Raw genomic sequence first — 17,533 nt, 5'->3', positions numbered from 1 at the left:
CTACGCTGCACCCCCTCTAAGGCAAGTATGTCCTTTCTTAAATAAGGAGACCAAAACTGCACACAATACTCTCGGTGCGGTCTCACTAGGGCCCTATACAGTTGCAGCAAGACTTCCCTACTCTTGTACTCTAAACCTTTTGCAATGAACGCTAACATGCCGTTCGCCCTCTTTGTTGCTGCTGCACCTGCAAACTAACTTTTTGAGACTGGTGTACAAGGACACCCAAATCCCTCTGAACACTAACACTGTCTAATCTCTCCCCCTCTAGAAAATAATCTGTTTTTCTATCCTCTGAGACAGATAAGAGAACAACAGTAAAAGAAGGAATCAGATTATGAATGGAAGGCGCAATCAAGCAAAGGTACATCTAGTGGCTTCTTAAACGTACAGTTGAACATGATGTGTTTGCTGATCAACAAATTTAATCTGGGTCATTCAGCAAAAAAAAAGCCAGCTTCAAAGCAAATAGGCCTGAGGGCATTCAATCAGATCCACTTGATGCAGTTTTGAGAAATGAGGAGTCCAGGAACAGATATTCTTAGGATATCAGGGGCTTGGAGATCTGGGGCTCAACAATACATTAGATTGCATTTAGTTGCAAATGACATGATGTAGTTCTATACTTTTTTGTTGCAACTATCAATCTAAGGCCAATAAAAAGATGTTCAAGTTTATTTTAAAAGAGTAAATAAAGATTGCAGTAACCTTTGTTCATGCTCTTGTACAGTTTGGAAATGAAATTGCGTCAGTTTTATCCACAGGGTTAGTTTGTAAAACCTATCGTATGTTCCCATCACATGATTCTCCTATTTCCTGCATCCTACTTAGCTACTGTGCCACTCTTTGGGACCATTTGTCCACCCAAAGCACAGCAGCCAATTATCAAAACTTATAGAAATTTCAAACTGATTTTTACCCTCAAAGAATCTATGCTTTAAATGCTTTTATTGATTAAGCGGGAGCTTACTCACAGCTCACAAGCACTCTGGGATGCTACCCCGCTATATAAAGGCGATATAGAAATGCATGTTGTTGTTGAGTGCTTGTCATTATCTTCCGCCAGAGCTTTCCTCGAGATTCACTCATTCCTTGCAGTGATTCGCCTCTTCGCCGTCACTTGGTGCAGAGGCTCACTGAAAAGCACTTATCTGTCCAGTGACTTACTACAGCATAGTACCCAGCACAGCAGTCAGAAGGATTTACTGCAGAGTTCTAATTTATTTGCAGTGATTAGTTACCATACTTGTAAAGATCTTATTTTCTTACAGAAAACCTTTTACAAATATTCCACCACATTTCTTTGCAGTGGCTCTAATGCCTTGTTACTCATTATCATTTTCACAGGCTGTTTTGTCAGGCTTTCAGTGCGATGCAATACCACTGGCTTCTCACTGAAATTTCCTGCGACAGCTTTTTACAAGGGTTCACAGTGACATTCTCACACATATTTGGCACTTTTGAGATTATGAAGCAAACTGACAAACTAATGCAGGCAAATAGGGTAGTTCATTTTGGTGAAGGGTTTGAATACCAGAGGATGCAATTTAAAAATAAACAGTAAGTTAGTTAGGAAATAAGAAGGGGGGTCAGACAGAATATTTCTACCCATAAGGTAAAATAAGTTGTGGAATAAGCTACCCAGAAGGACCAATGAATTCAAACCTAAGTGAGTTCAAAAGGAAATTATGTGCATTTTGGAACAAAGACACATCAAGGAGTAGGAAGAGAAGGCAGGTAACTGGGGGCAATTCATCAAAAAGGTCTAAGTTTGTTGACTCCAAGAACATTTTTCTGTTCTTACAATGACACAAAATTAGGTAAACTGCACAATGGGAAGCTTTATCCACTATACGTATCTACTTCTGATAAGTAGTAGTGTTTGAAACTATTTTGTACTGTGTTCATTTTGTTACATCCATCAAGTAAGGATACCAATTCAAACAACAATTATCCTTTATATGAAGACATCTAGCAGAGTTTTGAAGTCACTCATTATTTTATCACCACACCCAGGCCCCAATACCCTCTACTTCATGAGGAAAAGATAAGAAATAACAAAACATTTCTTTATTTTAGATAAATTGTTTTTGCTTTGAAACTTACAAATGAAATCAGAGGTTCAACCCTTCAGGATAGGGTTAGTGGGGTATCTAAATAGATCATGTCCTGTCTGCACAACAAGCAATGCTCCTTCAACACAACTTGTAAAAATATACTTGGCCAAGATCTAATAAGATGCAGTCCCATAGCATAGTGGTTAGTGCACTCGCCTCACAAGCAAGAGGACCCAGGTTCAATTCCTGGGCAGGGCAAAACCTTAGGCAAGTTTCCTTAATCCACTTGCCTCTGTTAACCTAGCAGTCAAAGGAACCTAGTAGTTAGTTGATCATTTTTCAGAGGTAATAATCCTTTCAAAAAAAATAATAATTTGGTAACTCAATCCACGACTGTTTGTGGAAGACTGCTGTGTGGAATTGGCTGCTGCGTTTCGCCCACAAAATCTAGACAATTCACTTTACAGAGGATCTTGTGAAGCTCTGAAATTTCTTGAACACGTGATAAGGCGCTATATCAAATGCAAGGATTAAGATTAAAAAAAAGAAGCTATTATTTGTTATTTAAACTCCCCCTCCCCACCCCGCTCTCCTCTCAATCCTTATGGATCCTGGAACATCATGTAAAAATGCAAATAAAAGCAAAATTTAACCATTGTAGTGGAACAGCATTTGTAGATCAATCACTTGTGGTTACAAAGTAATCGGGCAAAAACAAGACTTTAAAGAATGCTTGCCAATAATACTGTAACTTGAAAACCTTTTAATTAGCATTGTCATTTTGTCACATAAACAACTCCTTTTCAAAAAAAATTGACAGCTAGTCTTCCACTGTATCTCTACCTTGTAAGAAAATAACTTGAATTTCTCACACAAACATGATGTTTTTTCATCCAGATCTCAAAGCTATTCAACGCTAGTGTTAAAATAAACTAGGAGTTTCGAAGTAGAGATTAGAACTGCAAATGGGTGTTCATGCCATAAGGTCTCCTGGCAAAAAGCAAACAATGTCTACAGCAAACAGGAAATCTTTACACAACAACCAATTGTATTAATCTTATGGTTATGACAAATTTAGTGATACCTTATACCAGTGCCTTGGGACGTCCTCCCGACGTGAAAGGCGCTCTATAAATGAAATCTTGTTGTTGTTGTTGTTATTCGTTTTCCAATCATAAATCAGGAAATTGTCAAGAACCAACACTACTTATATTCCCCTTTTGTAACCAAGAGTGCCTTTATATAGAAAGGGTATTTTCGTCTACTCTGAAATGTTGCTGTAGCATCTAATGACACTTGAGACATAATCAATTGTCTATCTTAATTATAATCAATTGCCTATCTTAATTACTGTTCTTGAAAGAATACACAAAATTGAGCAACTTTCGGTGATATTAGTTAGCACACTGATCTAAGTTAGGCAACCAATGAATTCAACTAGCAATAAGAGTGAAATTTCATCTGCAATAACTCTGCCTGGTTTTTCAACAAGAATTACTGAGTTTAAAAATTTTACAAGTCCCAACAGACCAGTATTAAGTACAAATCTCTCTTCAGAGAAGGAAGCACAAATGAGCCTATTGCCAGACTTCAGTATAGTAGAAGCACACAAAGAATTAGAGTATTCTGACCAAAAATCTTGACTGTTAAGTATTCATAAATGTATAGATAACAGATTTAAAACGTTTTCCTTTAGCTTTTGCTAGTGATATATGCTGGGTGTCAAACAATGTAATATAATTAAGGAACCAAGAATCATACAAAAACACTTTAAAAAAACTACATACAAGAAAACAATTCTTCCCCTCCCTCCTCTTCTAAAGCCATTGACACGCGCAGGGGGTGATCCATCCTCTGAAACCTCACTCACTTTTTATGTCAGTCTGAAATCTTCAAAGGCACCAAACAACACGAGAGAAAGACAGACAGGAGAGAAATTATAATAAGGGATTGGCATACAACCAGGCAATATTTGACCATGACGACTAACAGACAAAGGCAAGTAGCAGAAACGGATTATGAGCCACTTGCCAATGCCCTCAATTTTAAGAGAAAGCATCAGAAATAGTCTGCAGTAAGTATGCAAGAACCAATGGGAAGGGAAATTGTTTTGATTTGAATACGTCTTAGTTGAATACATCAGTTAGGATCACAATTATTCTTGTCCTTGCATAATCTAATTTGAGGAACAGTAATTTCTAATGCTTGAAGTGCTGGAGTTGTTAGTTGTCAAAAACGTTCACTTTCAAACCCTGTACTCATCAGGCAGTCAGTATTGGTGTAGGGTTATGTAGTAATTTAGATAGATTATAAAACGTTTGAAGTGAAAAATGGATTGAAAACAAACTGTAGTCTAAAAGATTAACGAAAAAAACAGAAATCCCATGTGAAAATGGGTCTGCTTGTGTTCTCAGCCCAGCAAAGCACAGATGCACATCCTCAGATCTAAAAGGAAGCAAATGCATTTTAAGGCACTTCCCGAAGAAACCGATGTTAAAAGTAAAAACATTCTGATGTGGGTTCCCATACAGTGAATACTATCTGTACAAGGTCAGTGCAAATCAACAATGGACCATGTGCCAGTCTTGTTAAAAATGGATATGCTATAAATGCCAGTCACTGCGTGGCACTGTTCATCTGGTAATAGTTTAAGTATTAATAAACAAGGGGAGAGGTTAATAAAATTTATTTTTACTAGTAAAGAGTTGTTAGGAAATTGAATGCGCTATCAAAAAATAGTGAAGTAGAATCCATAATAGTTTTTAATAGAGAATTCAACAAATATTTGTAAAAGAACTGATGGTACTGGAATAATACTGCAGTATGCAAGCGTTTTATTAGCTCCTACTGTAAGACACAAAGTGTTAGGCGACCCAGTTTTAGTTGGAAATGTTGAAAAGCCAAATGCAACATCCTGGAAATCAGATACTGTTACTTTCCTTTCTTTTGCTAAATTAGCATTTTGTTTTAATTGGACTTGGATTTCACTGGACATACAATGCTGGAAATAAGACAAGTTGAAGTGTCCTCTGAAGACATTTGGAGCCTCTCCAAATCAGGCTTTGGCTTATTCTGAAATGCAAAATCACCTGGAATTCCTTGGACAGTTATAATTCAATAAAAACTCTGCATGACTTATTTAGCTGCACATAATGGGCATTGCACACAAATATGCAGCACTCAGATACATTACGTCAGTTTTGGCTTATTAGAAATCATAGAAAACTAAAAAAAAATGTTTTATGACCAGTTTTATGTGCTTTTTACATTGATTTAAGAAAATTAGTCATGAGATGTGCTGTTGTATAACTGAATGTATAATTGGCATATGAAATGTATAATTGCCTGTGATTCAATGGACTGGATTGTTCTTGTGTAAGTTCTTGAATGTACATGTTTTTTGTAAAATTGTTAAAACAATCTGCTCTATCATGATGTAAAAAACTGCCACTTAAGTCACCACTCAATAAGATTACAAGTGCACAGACAGTATAAATCAGGCTTCCAGTGTCTTGTTCCTGGAAATGGCATTGCTCACTTCAAATTTCAAGTCTTCAAGATGATCCAGTCTTTGGAAAAGTGTCAAATTGGTATGTTGGCTAAGGAAGGAAGTAGGTAGGGCAGGCTGAATGGTGGAGATTAGGATGGGTGACTAAATATTCGGCTGTTTTGACTTGATTACATTTGAGGATCAGGGTGTATTGTGCAGAATTTTCCCTAGGAGTCGATCATAGAGTTGTATTTCTATGGTTGGTGGGTGGAACGGGCTCTCTTGTTTTGAACTTCCTTATGTTCTCAATATTGCTGTGAACAAAAACCTGAAATAATAGCTGCTAAAATTACATCATACAATACCTATTCAGCTCAAACAGTTCAGTCACAAGAACCAACATTTCTGTTCCACAGTACTGAGAATAACTTGAAGCATTGTTGCTCTATTATGGCTAGTGGCAAGTTTTTTTTAAATAAACCAATGACAAATAAATTAAGCTTATTAATTGAGCAAACATTCAAACTTCAGAGGTTAAATAGTACAATTAGTCAAATTCCTAAGTGAATTTCCATAGAATCATAGAATCATACAGCACAGAAAGAGGCCATTCGGCCCATCGCGTCTGCGCCAACTCCTAAAAGAGCAATCCAACTCAATCCCCCCGGCCCGCTTTCTCTCCACAGCTCTGCAATCCTGTCCTCCCCAAATACCCATCTACTTCTCTCTTAAAAGTTGTTATTGAATCGGCTTTCACTACGCTTTCAGATAATGCATTCCAGATCCGAACAACTCGCTGGGTGAAAGTTTTTTTCCTAACCTCCCCTGTTTCTTTTAACAAATATTTTAAATCGGTGACCTCAGGTTACTGATCCAGTGATAACAGTTTTTCACAGTTCAACCTATCAAATCCTCTCATGATCTTGAAAACCTCTATTAAATCCCCTCTTGATCTTCTCTGCTCTAGGGAGAATAATCCTAGTTTCGCTGCTAACCTCTCCTCATAACTAAGGTCCTTCATTCCTGGTGCTATCCTGGTAAACCTCCTTTGCACCCTCTCCAATGCCCTAACATCTTTCCAAAAGCACGGTGCCCAGAACTGAACGCAGTCTCCAACTGAGGCCTAAGCAGCATTTTATAAATATCCTGACTTTTGAATTCTATGCCCCTATTTATAAAACCTACTGTGCCGTATGCTTTTTTAACAGCTTTATCTACCTGTCCTGCCACCTTCAGAGATTTGCTTATATGGACCTCCAGGTCTCTTCGTCCATTTGCCCCCTTTAAGAATGTACCATCTAGCTTTTGCCCATTTTACGAACCTGTCTTAAGTCCTCTTGGAGTCTCGTGCTATTCTCCTCACCATTAACTACTTTTCCTAGCTTAGTATCATCTGCAAATTTGGAAATTGTGCTCCCTATATCCAGGTCCAGATTATTAATATAGATCAGAAAGAGCAGTGGTCTCACTACTGACCCCTGAGGGACACCACTACACACCTCCCTCCAGTCAGAAAAGCAACCATTTACTACCACTCTCTGCTTTCTGTCTTCTCTCCAGTTCTGGATCCATGTTGCCACAGTCCCTTTAATACCGTGGGCTTCTATTTTGTTTACAAGTCTCTTATGTGGCACTTTGTCAAATACCTTTTGAAAATCTAGATAAACTACATCTACTGCACTAACTTCATCCACCCTCTCAGCCACTTCATCAAAAAATTCTATTAGGTTTGTCAGACATGATCTGCCTTTAACAAATCCGTGTTGACTGTCCTTTATTAAACCATATTTTTCTAAGTGAGAATATATACTGTCCCGGATTATAGTCTCCAGAAGCTTCCCTACAACTGATGTTAGGCTGATTGGCCTGTAGTTGTCAGATTTATCCTTCTGCCCCTTTTTGTACAGGGGAGTAACATTTGCAACCTTCCAGTCCTCTGACACCACTCCAGTGTCCAAAGAGGATTGAAAGATTGTGGCCAAAGCCTCTGCAATTTCCACCTTTGCTTCCCTCAGTAACCAAGGATGCATCCCGTCCGGACCAGGTGACTTATTTATGTTGAGCACCGATAGCCTTTTCAGTACCTCCTCTCTGTTGATTTTTATCATATCCAATTTCTGTTCACACGCCTGCAATATTGTGGCATTGGTTGCATCATCTTCTTTTGTGAAGACAGTTGCAAAGTACTTATTTAGTACATTAGCCTCAACAAGAAGATTTCCACTTGGGTCCCTAATTGGACCCACCCTACCTTTAACTAACCTTTTATTCTTGATATGCTTTGTAGGATAAAATTGGAAATCCGCCACTCAGCTAAAGTGAGGCAGAATATACAGTAGGTTTCCTTTCATTGGTCCCACAAGTCGTCTTTTGGCACAAGGAACAGCTGTGAATTACAGATTAATAAAAAATGAAAAAGAATGCTGCAGAAACCTGCATGTAATTACTCAGAACCAATAATCTGAAATATGGTGTTGATACCCATTCTACTTCTACTCAATTTCAACTAACTTGTTGTATGCAGTACAAGTACAAAAAACAAAAAGATGAAATATGGCACAAATAATGTAATAAGTTAATGTCAACCAACTAGCTTGCCAATACAATGCACGAGTGAGTTGAAAGATGTAGAACATGACAGGTTAGTATAATACTGTCAAGAACTGTGATCACAATATCATTAGGTTTAAAGGACTTATGGAAAGGGACAAGAAACAATCAAAGGTGAAGATACTGGAAGAGGGCTAATTTTAGTGATTTAAACAGGGCCAAGGTGGACTGGAAAGAAAGATTGGTAGGTAAAACAGCTAAAGAGCAATGGGAAGCCTTATAATAATAATAATAATAATCCTCGCATTTGATATAGCGCTTTTCACGTCGGGAGGACATCCCAACGCGCTTCACAGAACACACTGTAAAGTGAATTGACTGTATATTTGTGGGTGAATGCGGCAGCCAATTGCGCACAGCAATGTCCCACAAACAGTCGTAGATTGAAAATGACCAATTTATTATTGTTTTTGGTTTTGGAGGGATTATTATTAGGCTCTGTGTGGAGTAAGGAAACTTGCCCAAGGTTTTGCCCTCTGCCTGGAATTGAACTCAGGTCTCTCGCTTGCAAAGTGAGTGCTCTAACCACTGAGCTACAGGACTCCACAAGTTAGGAGACTTAGCCTTCAAGTTAGGAGACAGAGCAAATACATTCCCACAAAGGGGAAAGATCCAAAGATCCCTGGATGACAAAGGAAATTGGGATTAAAATAAAACAGAAAAAGGTTTATGATAAATTTCAGGTCCAAAATATGAAAGATAATCAAACAGAATATAGAAAGTACAGAATATAGAAAGGAAATAAGAGAAGCAAGAGATTGCATGAAAAGATTAGCGGGTAACATAAAAGGTAACCCTAAAGCATTTTTAAAGCATATAAAGAATAAAAGGTTAGTGAAATGTAGGAGAGACTCAATTAGGACCAAAGAGGAAATCTTCTTGTGGAGGCTGACGTACTTTGCATCCGTCTTCACAAAAGAAGAGGATGCAGCCAATGCCACGGTATCGGAGGAGAGGGTAGAGAAATTGGATTGGTTAAGAATAAACAGAGAGGAGGTACTGAAAAGGTTGATGGTGCTCAAGGTAGATAAGTCCCCCGGTCTGGGCGAGATGCATCCTAGGTGACTGAGGGAAGTAAGGGTGGAAATAGCGGAGACTCTGGCCACAATCTTTCAATCCTCCTTGGACACCAGGGGTGGTGCCAGAGACTGGAGGGTTGCAAATGTTACTCTTCTGTACAAAAAGGGGGAAAAGGATAAACTCAGGAACTACAGGCCAGTCAGCCTAACGTCAGTAGTGGGGAAACTTCTAGTCAATAATTTGGGACAAAATAATTTTTCACTGAGAAAAATATGGGTTAATAGGACAGCCAACCTGGATGTATTTAAGGCAAATAATGTAATAACAAACCTGATAGAGTTTTTTGATGAAGTAATGGATGAAGGTAGTGCAGCTGATACATGGATTTTCAAAAGGCTTTAGCTAAAGTGCCACAAAATAGACTTGTTAGAAAAATTGAATCCAGTAGTGTTAAAGGGACAGTAGTAGCATGGATACAAAACTGGGGGACAGAAAGCAGAGCAGGGATGAATGGTTGTTTCTCTGACTGGAGGGAAGTATACAATGGTGTCCCCCAGGGGTTTGTATACATAGAATCATACAGCACAGAAGGAGGCCATTCGGCCCATCGTGTCTGTCTGTGTCGGCTCTTTGAAAAGAGCTACCAAATCAATCCCACTCCCCCACTCTCTCCCCACAGCCCTGCAAACTTGTCCTCCCCAAATAATTATCTACTTCTCTCAAATCTATCAAATCTGCTTCCACCATCCTTTCAGGCAATGCATTCCAGATCCCAACAACTCGCTGTGTGAAAACATTTCTCCTCACCTCCCCTCTGTTTCTTTTACAAGTATTTTAAATCAGTGTCCTCGGGTTACCGACCCACCCGCCAGTGGTATTAGGACCACTGCTCTTTTTAATCTGTATAAATGACCTGGACTTGGGTATAGGGAGCACAATTTCCAAGTTTTCAGATGATACAAAGCCAGGAAAGGTAGTATTATAACATAATATGACCTAAACAAATATTGAAAATCATTTGTAAATAGCAATCTTCACATTGATCAGAAATTCTGAGTAAAGCTTCAATAACCTGACTTCATAGGTGTCATATATTTAAGAATGTTTTTAAAATGATCTATTAATTAAGAATTCATTAGATGGATTAACTAGGCAAAGAAAAAACAGCACACCCTTATGGCGAAGTTTTGATTATGTTTTTGCACTGTGCTTCTGGGACAATGAGTAGGTGTCACGGAAAATAAAGGCACAGCAGTGTTTCCATATGGAAACGTTTAGATGCCTGTCCTAAGAAATGCTCTATGGGTACAAATTAGCTCATGCTAATTCCCACAGTCCTTAGTCTTTGCTCTTTCAAAACTCCTGCTGAGAGCAAAACATTCACTGAACACCAGCACAAAAACACAACATTTGACAGCTGTTAGTTTAGAACCAACTTGGTACAGAAAGTTTGGCTGTTTGATGTGAGCGAAAGATAAAAGGAAACTACAAGAGGTCGCCTGCAGCTGCCTAATTCCTGCCAATGTTATTATCAATCACATGAATAAAGTGACTACCCAACATATCCTGTGATCCTGCATGAAGAATAGGTACATTTTGTGAATGTGAACTTCTGCTTTTCAAGTCTCAGGTTGAAGACAGGTTGGTTAGAAATCTACCATTCTTTAATCTTAACAGAGAAAATTCTACTTCAAATACAAAGTAAGTAAGATCGAAAGCACGGTCGAAGAAGTGTGCAACCATGGATGGTGTCAGCGCCTGAGGTAAGGAGGTGCTGACAGGAGCCAATCAGGAGAGCCTCGGTCATGTTGACGTTCAACTGAAGAAAGTTAGTTCTCATCCAGGACTTGATGTCTGACAGACATTCTGTCAGGATAGCAGTGGTCCTGGAGTCAAGAGTGGAGGCAGAGAGGTAGAGTTGGGTGTCATCCGCATACAGTTGACCCCATGTCTGCGGATGATGTCACCAAGAGGGAGCATATAGGTATTGAAGAGGAGGGAACCAAGGACAGAGGCCTGAGGAACGCTGCACGAGACGGTCCGGGGGATAGAGGAGAAGTGTTTATGGAGATGAAGTGGAGGCGATCTGAACCAGTCAAGGACAGCGTCGTAGAGGTTGAGCTGAGAGGAGAGACGGTGGATGAGCATAGAGTGGTCGACTGTGTCAAAAGCAGCAGAGAGGTCAAGGAGGACGAGGAGGCTGAGGGAGCCCTGGTCGCAGATGGACAGCATGTCATTTGTCACTTTGAACAGGGCTGTTTCTGTGCTGTGGGAGGCACAGAAACCCGATTGGAAGGGTTTGAGAAGGGAGTGGCGTAAAAGATTAAGTTCTTTTAAGGAAAATGTTGGCTGTTTGGAGGAATATTGAAATGATTAATTACATCCTTTATGAATAATTCTAGCCGTAATAACAAAATCACTTTAGGGATCATGATACTTGAGAGATGTTTTGGTTAAGGAATCTATACTGCGCATTGCTTTTAAACCTGATGGAATACCATATATGCAAAATCCTTTTCAAATATTGTACCACAATATTAAATATGCATTGCTGAATTTCAATTTGAAAAAGCATATTCGTTTGAAAGGAACAAATGCAAGAACAAAAGTTAACTAGATTGTTATTAAGATTTTACATTCTTGCCAAGAATAAGGCTTATAAACACAATGAAGGAATTCTTATGTGAGTGAGAAAGATTTTAGTCTTCATAGTTCTTCACAAAGATTATACTCAAAAATTGATCTCAAGACCCATTAAAAGTAGTGTTAGACGAGAGACTGCTGTATTATGAATAATCATCCAAATTTAACAGTAACAGTATGTGATCCTTTGATCTTCTTTCTGTTGTTCCTGGCCTGCTTTAACCATTTTCCTTAGAAATAAAGCACACTGCACTGTCCAGTTTGCAAATAGCATCTGGAAGGAAGCAAATCTTTTAAATCTCAGGAGATGCTGAACTGCATTACATGGCAACGCCCTGCATTTCCCCAGATATTTAGGATACAGGAGTTCTCCTGAACACAGGAAAGGTATTAAAATGTACACAACTCCCACAGGATAGAATAATTCAATTCTTAGACCAAGTCCTAGACAGCCAAGAGTTTTCAACCAGAGTTTTCTCCAGATTCCCTATCATTCACAATGATTTAAATGTTGTTCAAGAAAAACACATGGAACTAGCTGTCCATCAACCTTTCCATAAAAACATTGAAATCCTACCACAAACGGACTTCAAGGCACTGGCAATAGGACAATTTACTGAGAAAAAAATTATTTCCACCAGCAAGCGCAATAGGGTCTTAGATTACTAAAACCTTTTGTTAATCAGTTGCCCTGCTTAAGTGCAACATTAGTAGGAATTCAGCATCATGACCAAATTGACTAAGTCAGATAATGCTCAAGGCTCCCCTCAGATTCATATTAATGAATATCACACTTACCAATTCATAACCATGATAGTAGAACTAAATATCCATACTCTGACATATTGGAGAAATATCTGACAGCAGATTCGATTGCTAATTGCTCAATCTGAGAAATCCATCCATGATTTTCTATCATGTCTTCATCCAATTAAAGACTTACATTAACTAACTACTGTTTGGCCACACTCCTACCCCTGCCTTTCGCCCCTCTTGATCCCAACCCCCAGCTCAGGTCCAAATCCCTGACCGTCCAACATCTTGGAACATCCTCCCGACGTGAAAGGCGCTATACAAATGTAATTTGTTATTGTATAAAGTGCAATTCTGGGGAGGGTCAAATGAATTTCTGAGTTATGTGATGAAATTCTGAGCACTATAACCATTTATAATAGATACACAGAGTATAGAACTTTAGTGAACACCAGTTAACTGCCCAATAAACTGCTGGTGCTAATTCACTTGTCAATCCTACTCTGTAAACATCATCACACATTATGTATGGGAATCTCGAGTGTATTACAGCAGCAACTGCCAGCACAAAAACTGACCCAAATAAAAAAGTAAAACATTCACAGAAATCTGAAACAGTATATACTGTAGTTTTAATAATGGAGATGGAAAATTTCTAAGCTGTAACTCGATATTGTTGTCCAGGTGATGGTTATAAAGGATTTGGGCTACCACTTGCTGCATATAACAATATCTGAATCTAGCCATGGAGCAACAGAAGCCTTCAGAACAGAAAGCTGAACTGGAATAATTGTTCTATTCTATTATTTCAGGAAATTTAACTCTGGATCAATGTTCTCTTCATAAGAACTTATAGTTAAATGAAACTGGCACATGAAAGACTGTAGAACTTAGTTGGGTCAATGAGTAGTGCACTGGGTTAGTTCACAAACTGATGGGATGTACATTTCTTCCCTCTGGTGGCTATTAGGGTTCTATGTGAAATTAATCTGGGGCAGCCTCAACTTAATATCACAATGAACATTGGGAATTTGGTTGAGGCTGAATTAAGTTGAGGACATTCGCCCACAAAATGTGATGTCAATTCACTTTGCAGTATATTCTGTGAAACACTTTTAGACGTTTCGAAGACATGATAAGGCACTATATCAACAACTTGCATTTATATAGCATGCTCCAGATAGGGGAGAGTCTCAGAGCGTTTAACAGTGGTAGAGTCAGACTCCGAGCTGGGGGGAGGGGGCAGGTGGCCATAAGCATGGTTGAAGAGGGAAATTTTCAGGCGGGACTTGCAAGAGGGGAGGGGGCAAGGCAGAGGGACTGAGGGAGAGTGTTCCAGAGTTTGGGATGTAGTGGCTGAAACCACAACCTCCGATGGTTGGGCGGAGGGTGCGAGGGATGAACAGGAGGCCGGTGCCAGTTGAGCGGAGGCGCAGAGTGGTGGATTGGGAAGTGAGGAAGTCGGAGAAGTAGGGAGGTGCCAGGAAGTGAATCGATTTGAACACGAGAGTGAGGATCTTGAAGTTGATCCGTTGGATGATGGAGAGCCAGTGGAGCCTGGGCCAGAACTGGGGAGATGTGGGTATGGAGTTTGCTCCAGGTCAGTATGAGGGCAGCAGAGTTTTGAATGACCTGGATTTTGCTGTGCGCAATTGGCTGCCTCGTTCGCCCACAAATATACAGTCAATTCACTTTACAGTGTGTTCTGTGAAACGCTTTGGGACATCCTCCAGACGTGAAAAGCGCTATATCAAATGCAAGGATTATTATTATTATCTTGTGGATGGTGGAGCTGGGGAGACTGGCAAGGAGTGCGTTGGAGTAATCCAAGCGGGAGGTGACAAATGCATGGATGAGAGTTTTGACTCCATTTGAGGTACGGTAGGGCAAGAGGCAGGCAATATGGCGGAGGTGGAAGAAGGTGGTCCTGGTCAGGGATCTGATGTGGGGGAGGAAGGACAGCTGGGGGTCAAAATGGAAGCCTAGGTTACGCACAGGTTTGGTGAGTCTGAGGGAGAGCCTGGGGAGGTTGAGAAGTTTAGATCCCCAGGAGTGAAGATGTTAACGGGAGCCAAGGAGTATGGCTTCTGTCTTGTCCATATTCAGCTGCAGGAAGTTTACACTCATCCAGGCCTCAATGTCTGCCAGACAAGCTGATAGAACATCGGGGACCTGGAGTTGGTGCTGGAGGAGGCAAAGTAGATTTGTGTGTCATCCGCATATATGTGGAAGTTTACCCTGTATCTGCGAATCACATCGCCCAGAAGTAAGTAAAGAAGAGGGCCAAGGATGGAGCCCTGGGGTACCCCACAGGTGACTGTGCAGGAGCGGGAGGAGAAACCGTTTGCTGAGATGAAATGGAGGCGGTTTGTTAAGTAGGACTTGAACCATGTGAGTGCAGTCCCACTCAGGCAGATGAGAGAGGAGAGCCGATGGAGGAGGATGTAGTGTGAGAGATTAGAGGAATTGAGGGTGGGTTTTTTTGAGGAGTGGGGTGATGACAGCAGTTTTCAGGGGGAGTGGAACAGAGGAGAGAGACTGGTTGACCGTGTCGGCCAGCAGTTGAGTGACCAACAGCTGGGTGGGGAGGGGGTCGAGGCAGCAGGTGGTGACCTGCATCCGGGTGATTGTGGTTGAAAGGGAGGAGGGAGAAATGGGGGCAAAGGATTGCAAGGAGGGGGGAGTGGCAGGAGCCGTGGCGGAGGGAGAAGGTGGTGTGGATGATCTGGGTGGGGTGGAATGGGACATGGGGGCAAGAGGATAATGCAGACAAGTGGATAGATGCAAGGATTATTATTAACATGAATTCACAGCAGTGCTCACTAATATATTGACATCCCTAGCATCGAACCCATGTGTAATGTTGATAGAAAAAAGTTTATTTGTTTTCAACAAAGACAAAAAATGTCAAATATTATTTACAATTATACCAAAGAAAGGCTGAACATTGTGAAATAAAACTAATGTGATGAACTTCTCACTGTCTGAATTAATCAAATGTGGAAAAGTATTCATTAAATTTAAATTTGCTTTTCTTTGCCCACATCATGGCATCTGTGCACTTAGAAAATATTATTCTTTATATTATTAAAAAAAAATTACAAAAATAGCCTCATATTTTAACAGATTAACTATATAGGGTAATGGAATATCTGAATATGATTTGTAATAAGAAAATTGTTGGGAGTTGTTAGTAATTATGGCACCACCATGTGGCATAGGTTGGTTCTGCTACAGTATTATACAGCGTTAATCTTCCCAGTAGCTTTAAGTAAGCAACAAATTACATTTGTATATCGTCTTTCACGTCAGGAGAACGTCAGGGATTCACACCCTGGCTGTGGTTGGGATCAGGAGGGGTGGAGGGCGGGGAGAGTAGGTTTAGGAGGGTGACTGAAGGCACGGTCGAAGAGGAGGATTCTGAGATGGGTCTTAATGGATAACAACAAAATTACATTTATATAGCGCCTTTCAATGTCGGGAGGACAGACAGAGTTTCGGACCTGAGCTGAGGGTTGGGGTGGGGGAGGGCGGGGTGGGAAAGCAGGGAGATCGAAAGCACAGTCAATGAGGAGGGTCTTGAGGTGGGTCTTGAAGGTGGTGAGGGAGGGGGCGAGATGGAGGGACTGTGGGATGGAGTTCCAGAGGGTGGGTGCAGAGTGGCGGAAGACCCACCTGCTGATAGTGGGGCAAGCAAGGTGGAGGACGTGAAGCAGGTCAGAGGCCACTGAGCGGAGGGAGCGAATAGGATGGTATGGGGTTAGGAGGTCGGAGAGGTAGGGTGGAGCAAGACTGTGGAGGGCTTTGAAGGTGAGGACCAAGATCTTGAACTGTATTCTCTGTGTGACGGGAAGCCAGTGGAGTTAGGCAAGGATGGGGGTGATAGGGTCACGGAGCCTAGTGTGAGAGAGGACACGGGCTGGATGATCTGCAGCCTGTGGAGGGAGGAGTTGTGGAGGCCGACAAGTAGAGAGTTTGCATAGTCGAGCCTCGATGTATTGAAGGCGTGTATGAGGGTTTCGGCAGCCTGCTTTGTGAGACAGTATCGGAGCCGGGCGACGTTGCGAAGGTGGGGGAAGGCAGAGCGAGTCATGGCACAAATGTGGGGTAGAAAGGATAGTTGAGGGTCGAACAAGACCCCAAGGTTCCGGACTGGCTTAGCAAGGTTGAGTGTGCAACCATAGATGGTGATACTGTCAGCGCCTGAGGTGAGGAGGCGCTGAAGGGAGCCAATCAGGAGAGCCTTGGTCTTGAGGATGTTCAACTGAAGAAAATTAGCTCTCATCCATGTTCTCTCCCGCACCAAACTCTGTGACCACATCCCCTCCATTCTCGCCCAACTCCATTGTCTCCCTATCCTTCAGAGGATCCAGTTCAAGATTCTGGTCCTCACCTACAAAGCCCTTCACGGCCTCGCCTCACCCTACCTCTGCGACCTCCTAACCCCCTAGCAACCCGTCTGCTCCCTCCGCTCAGCCGGCTCCGGCCTACTCCACATCCCCCGACACACCCGCCCCACCGTTGGCAGTAGAGCCTTTAGCCACTCTGCCCCCAACCTCTGGAATTCCATCCCCAATCACTCCGCCTCGCCCCCTCCTTAGCCTCCTTCAAGTCCCGCCTCAAGACCCTCCTCTGCGACCAGGCCATCGGCCACCCCGCTTCCCCTCCCCTCCCTTCTCCCCCCCGACCCCTGTTCGGGTCTGAAATGCTGTACACTGTCCAGCGCCTTGGGACGTCCTCCCAACGTGAAAGGCGCTACGCAAATGTAATCCTGTTGTTGTTGTGTTGTTGATTTCGGACAGATATTCTGTCAGCACCGCAATAGTCCTAGAGTCAAGGGTGGAGGCAGAGAGGTAGAATTGGGTGTCATCCGCATACATGTGGAAGTTGACCCCATGTCTGCGGATGATGTCACCAAGGGGGAGCACATAGATGTTGAAGAGGAGGGGACCAAGCACGG

This window comes from Callorhinchus milii, unplaced genomic scaffold (genome assembly GCF_018977255.1).
Source record: "Callorhinchus milii isolate IMCB2004 unplaced genomic scaffold, IMCB_Cmil_1.0 Scaffold8, whole genome shotgun sequence".
NCBI lineage: Eukaryota > Metazoa > Chordata > Chondrichthyes > Chimaeriformes > Callorhinchidae > Callorhinchus > Callorhinchus milii.
The sequence above is the reverse complement of the archived record's forward strand: the minus strand, read 5'-3'. Positions refer to the sequence as shown.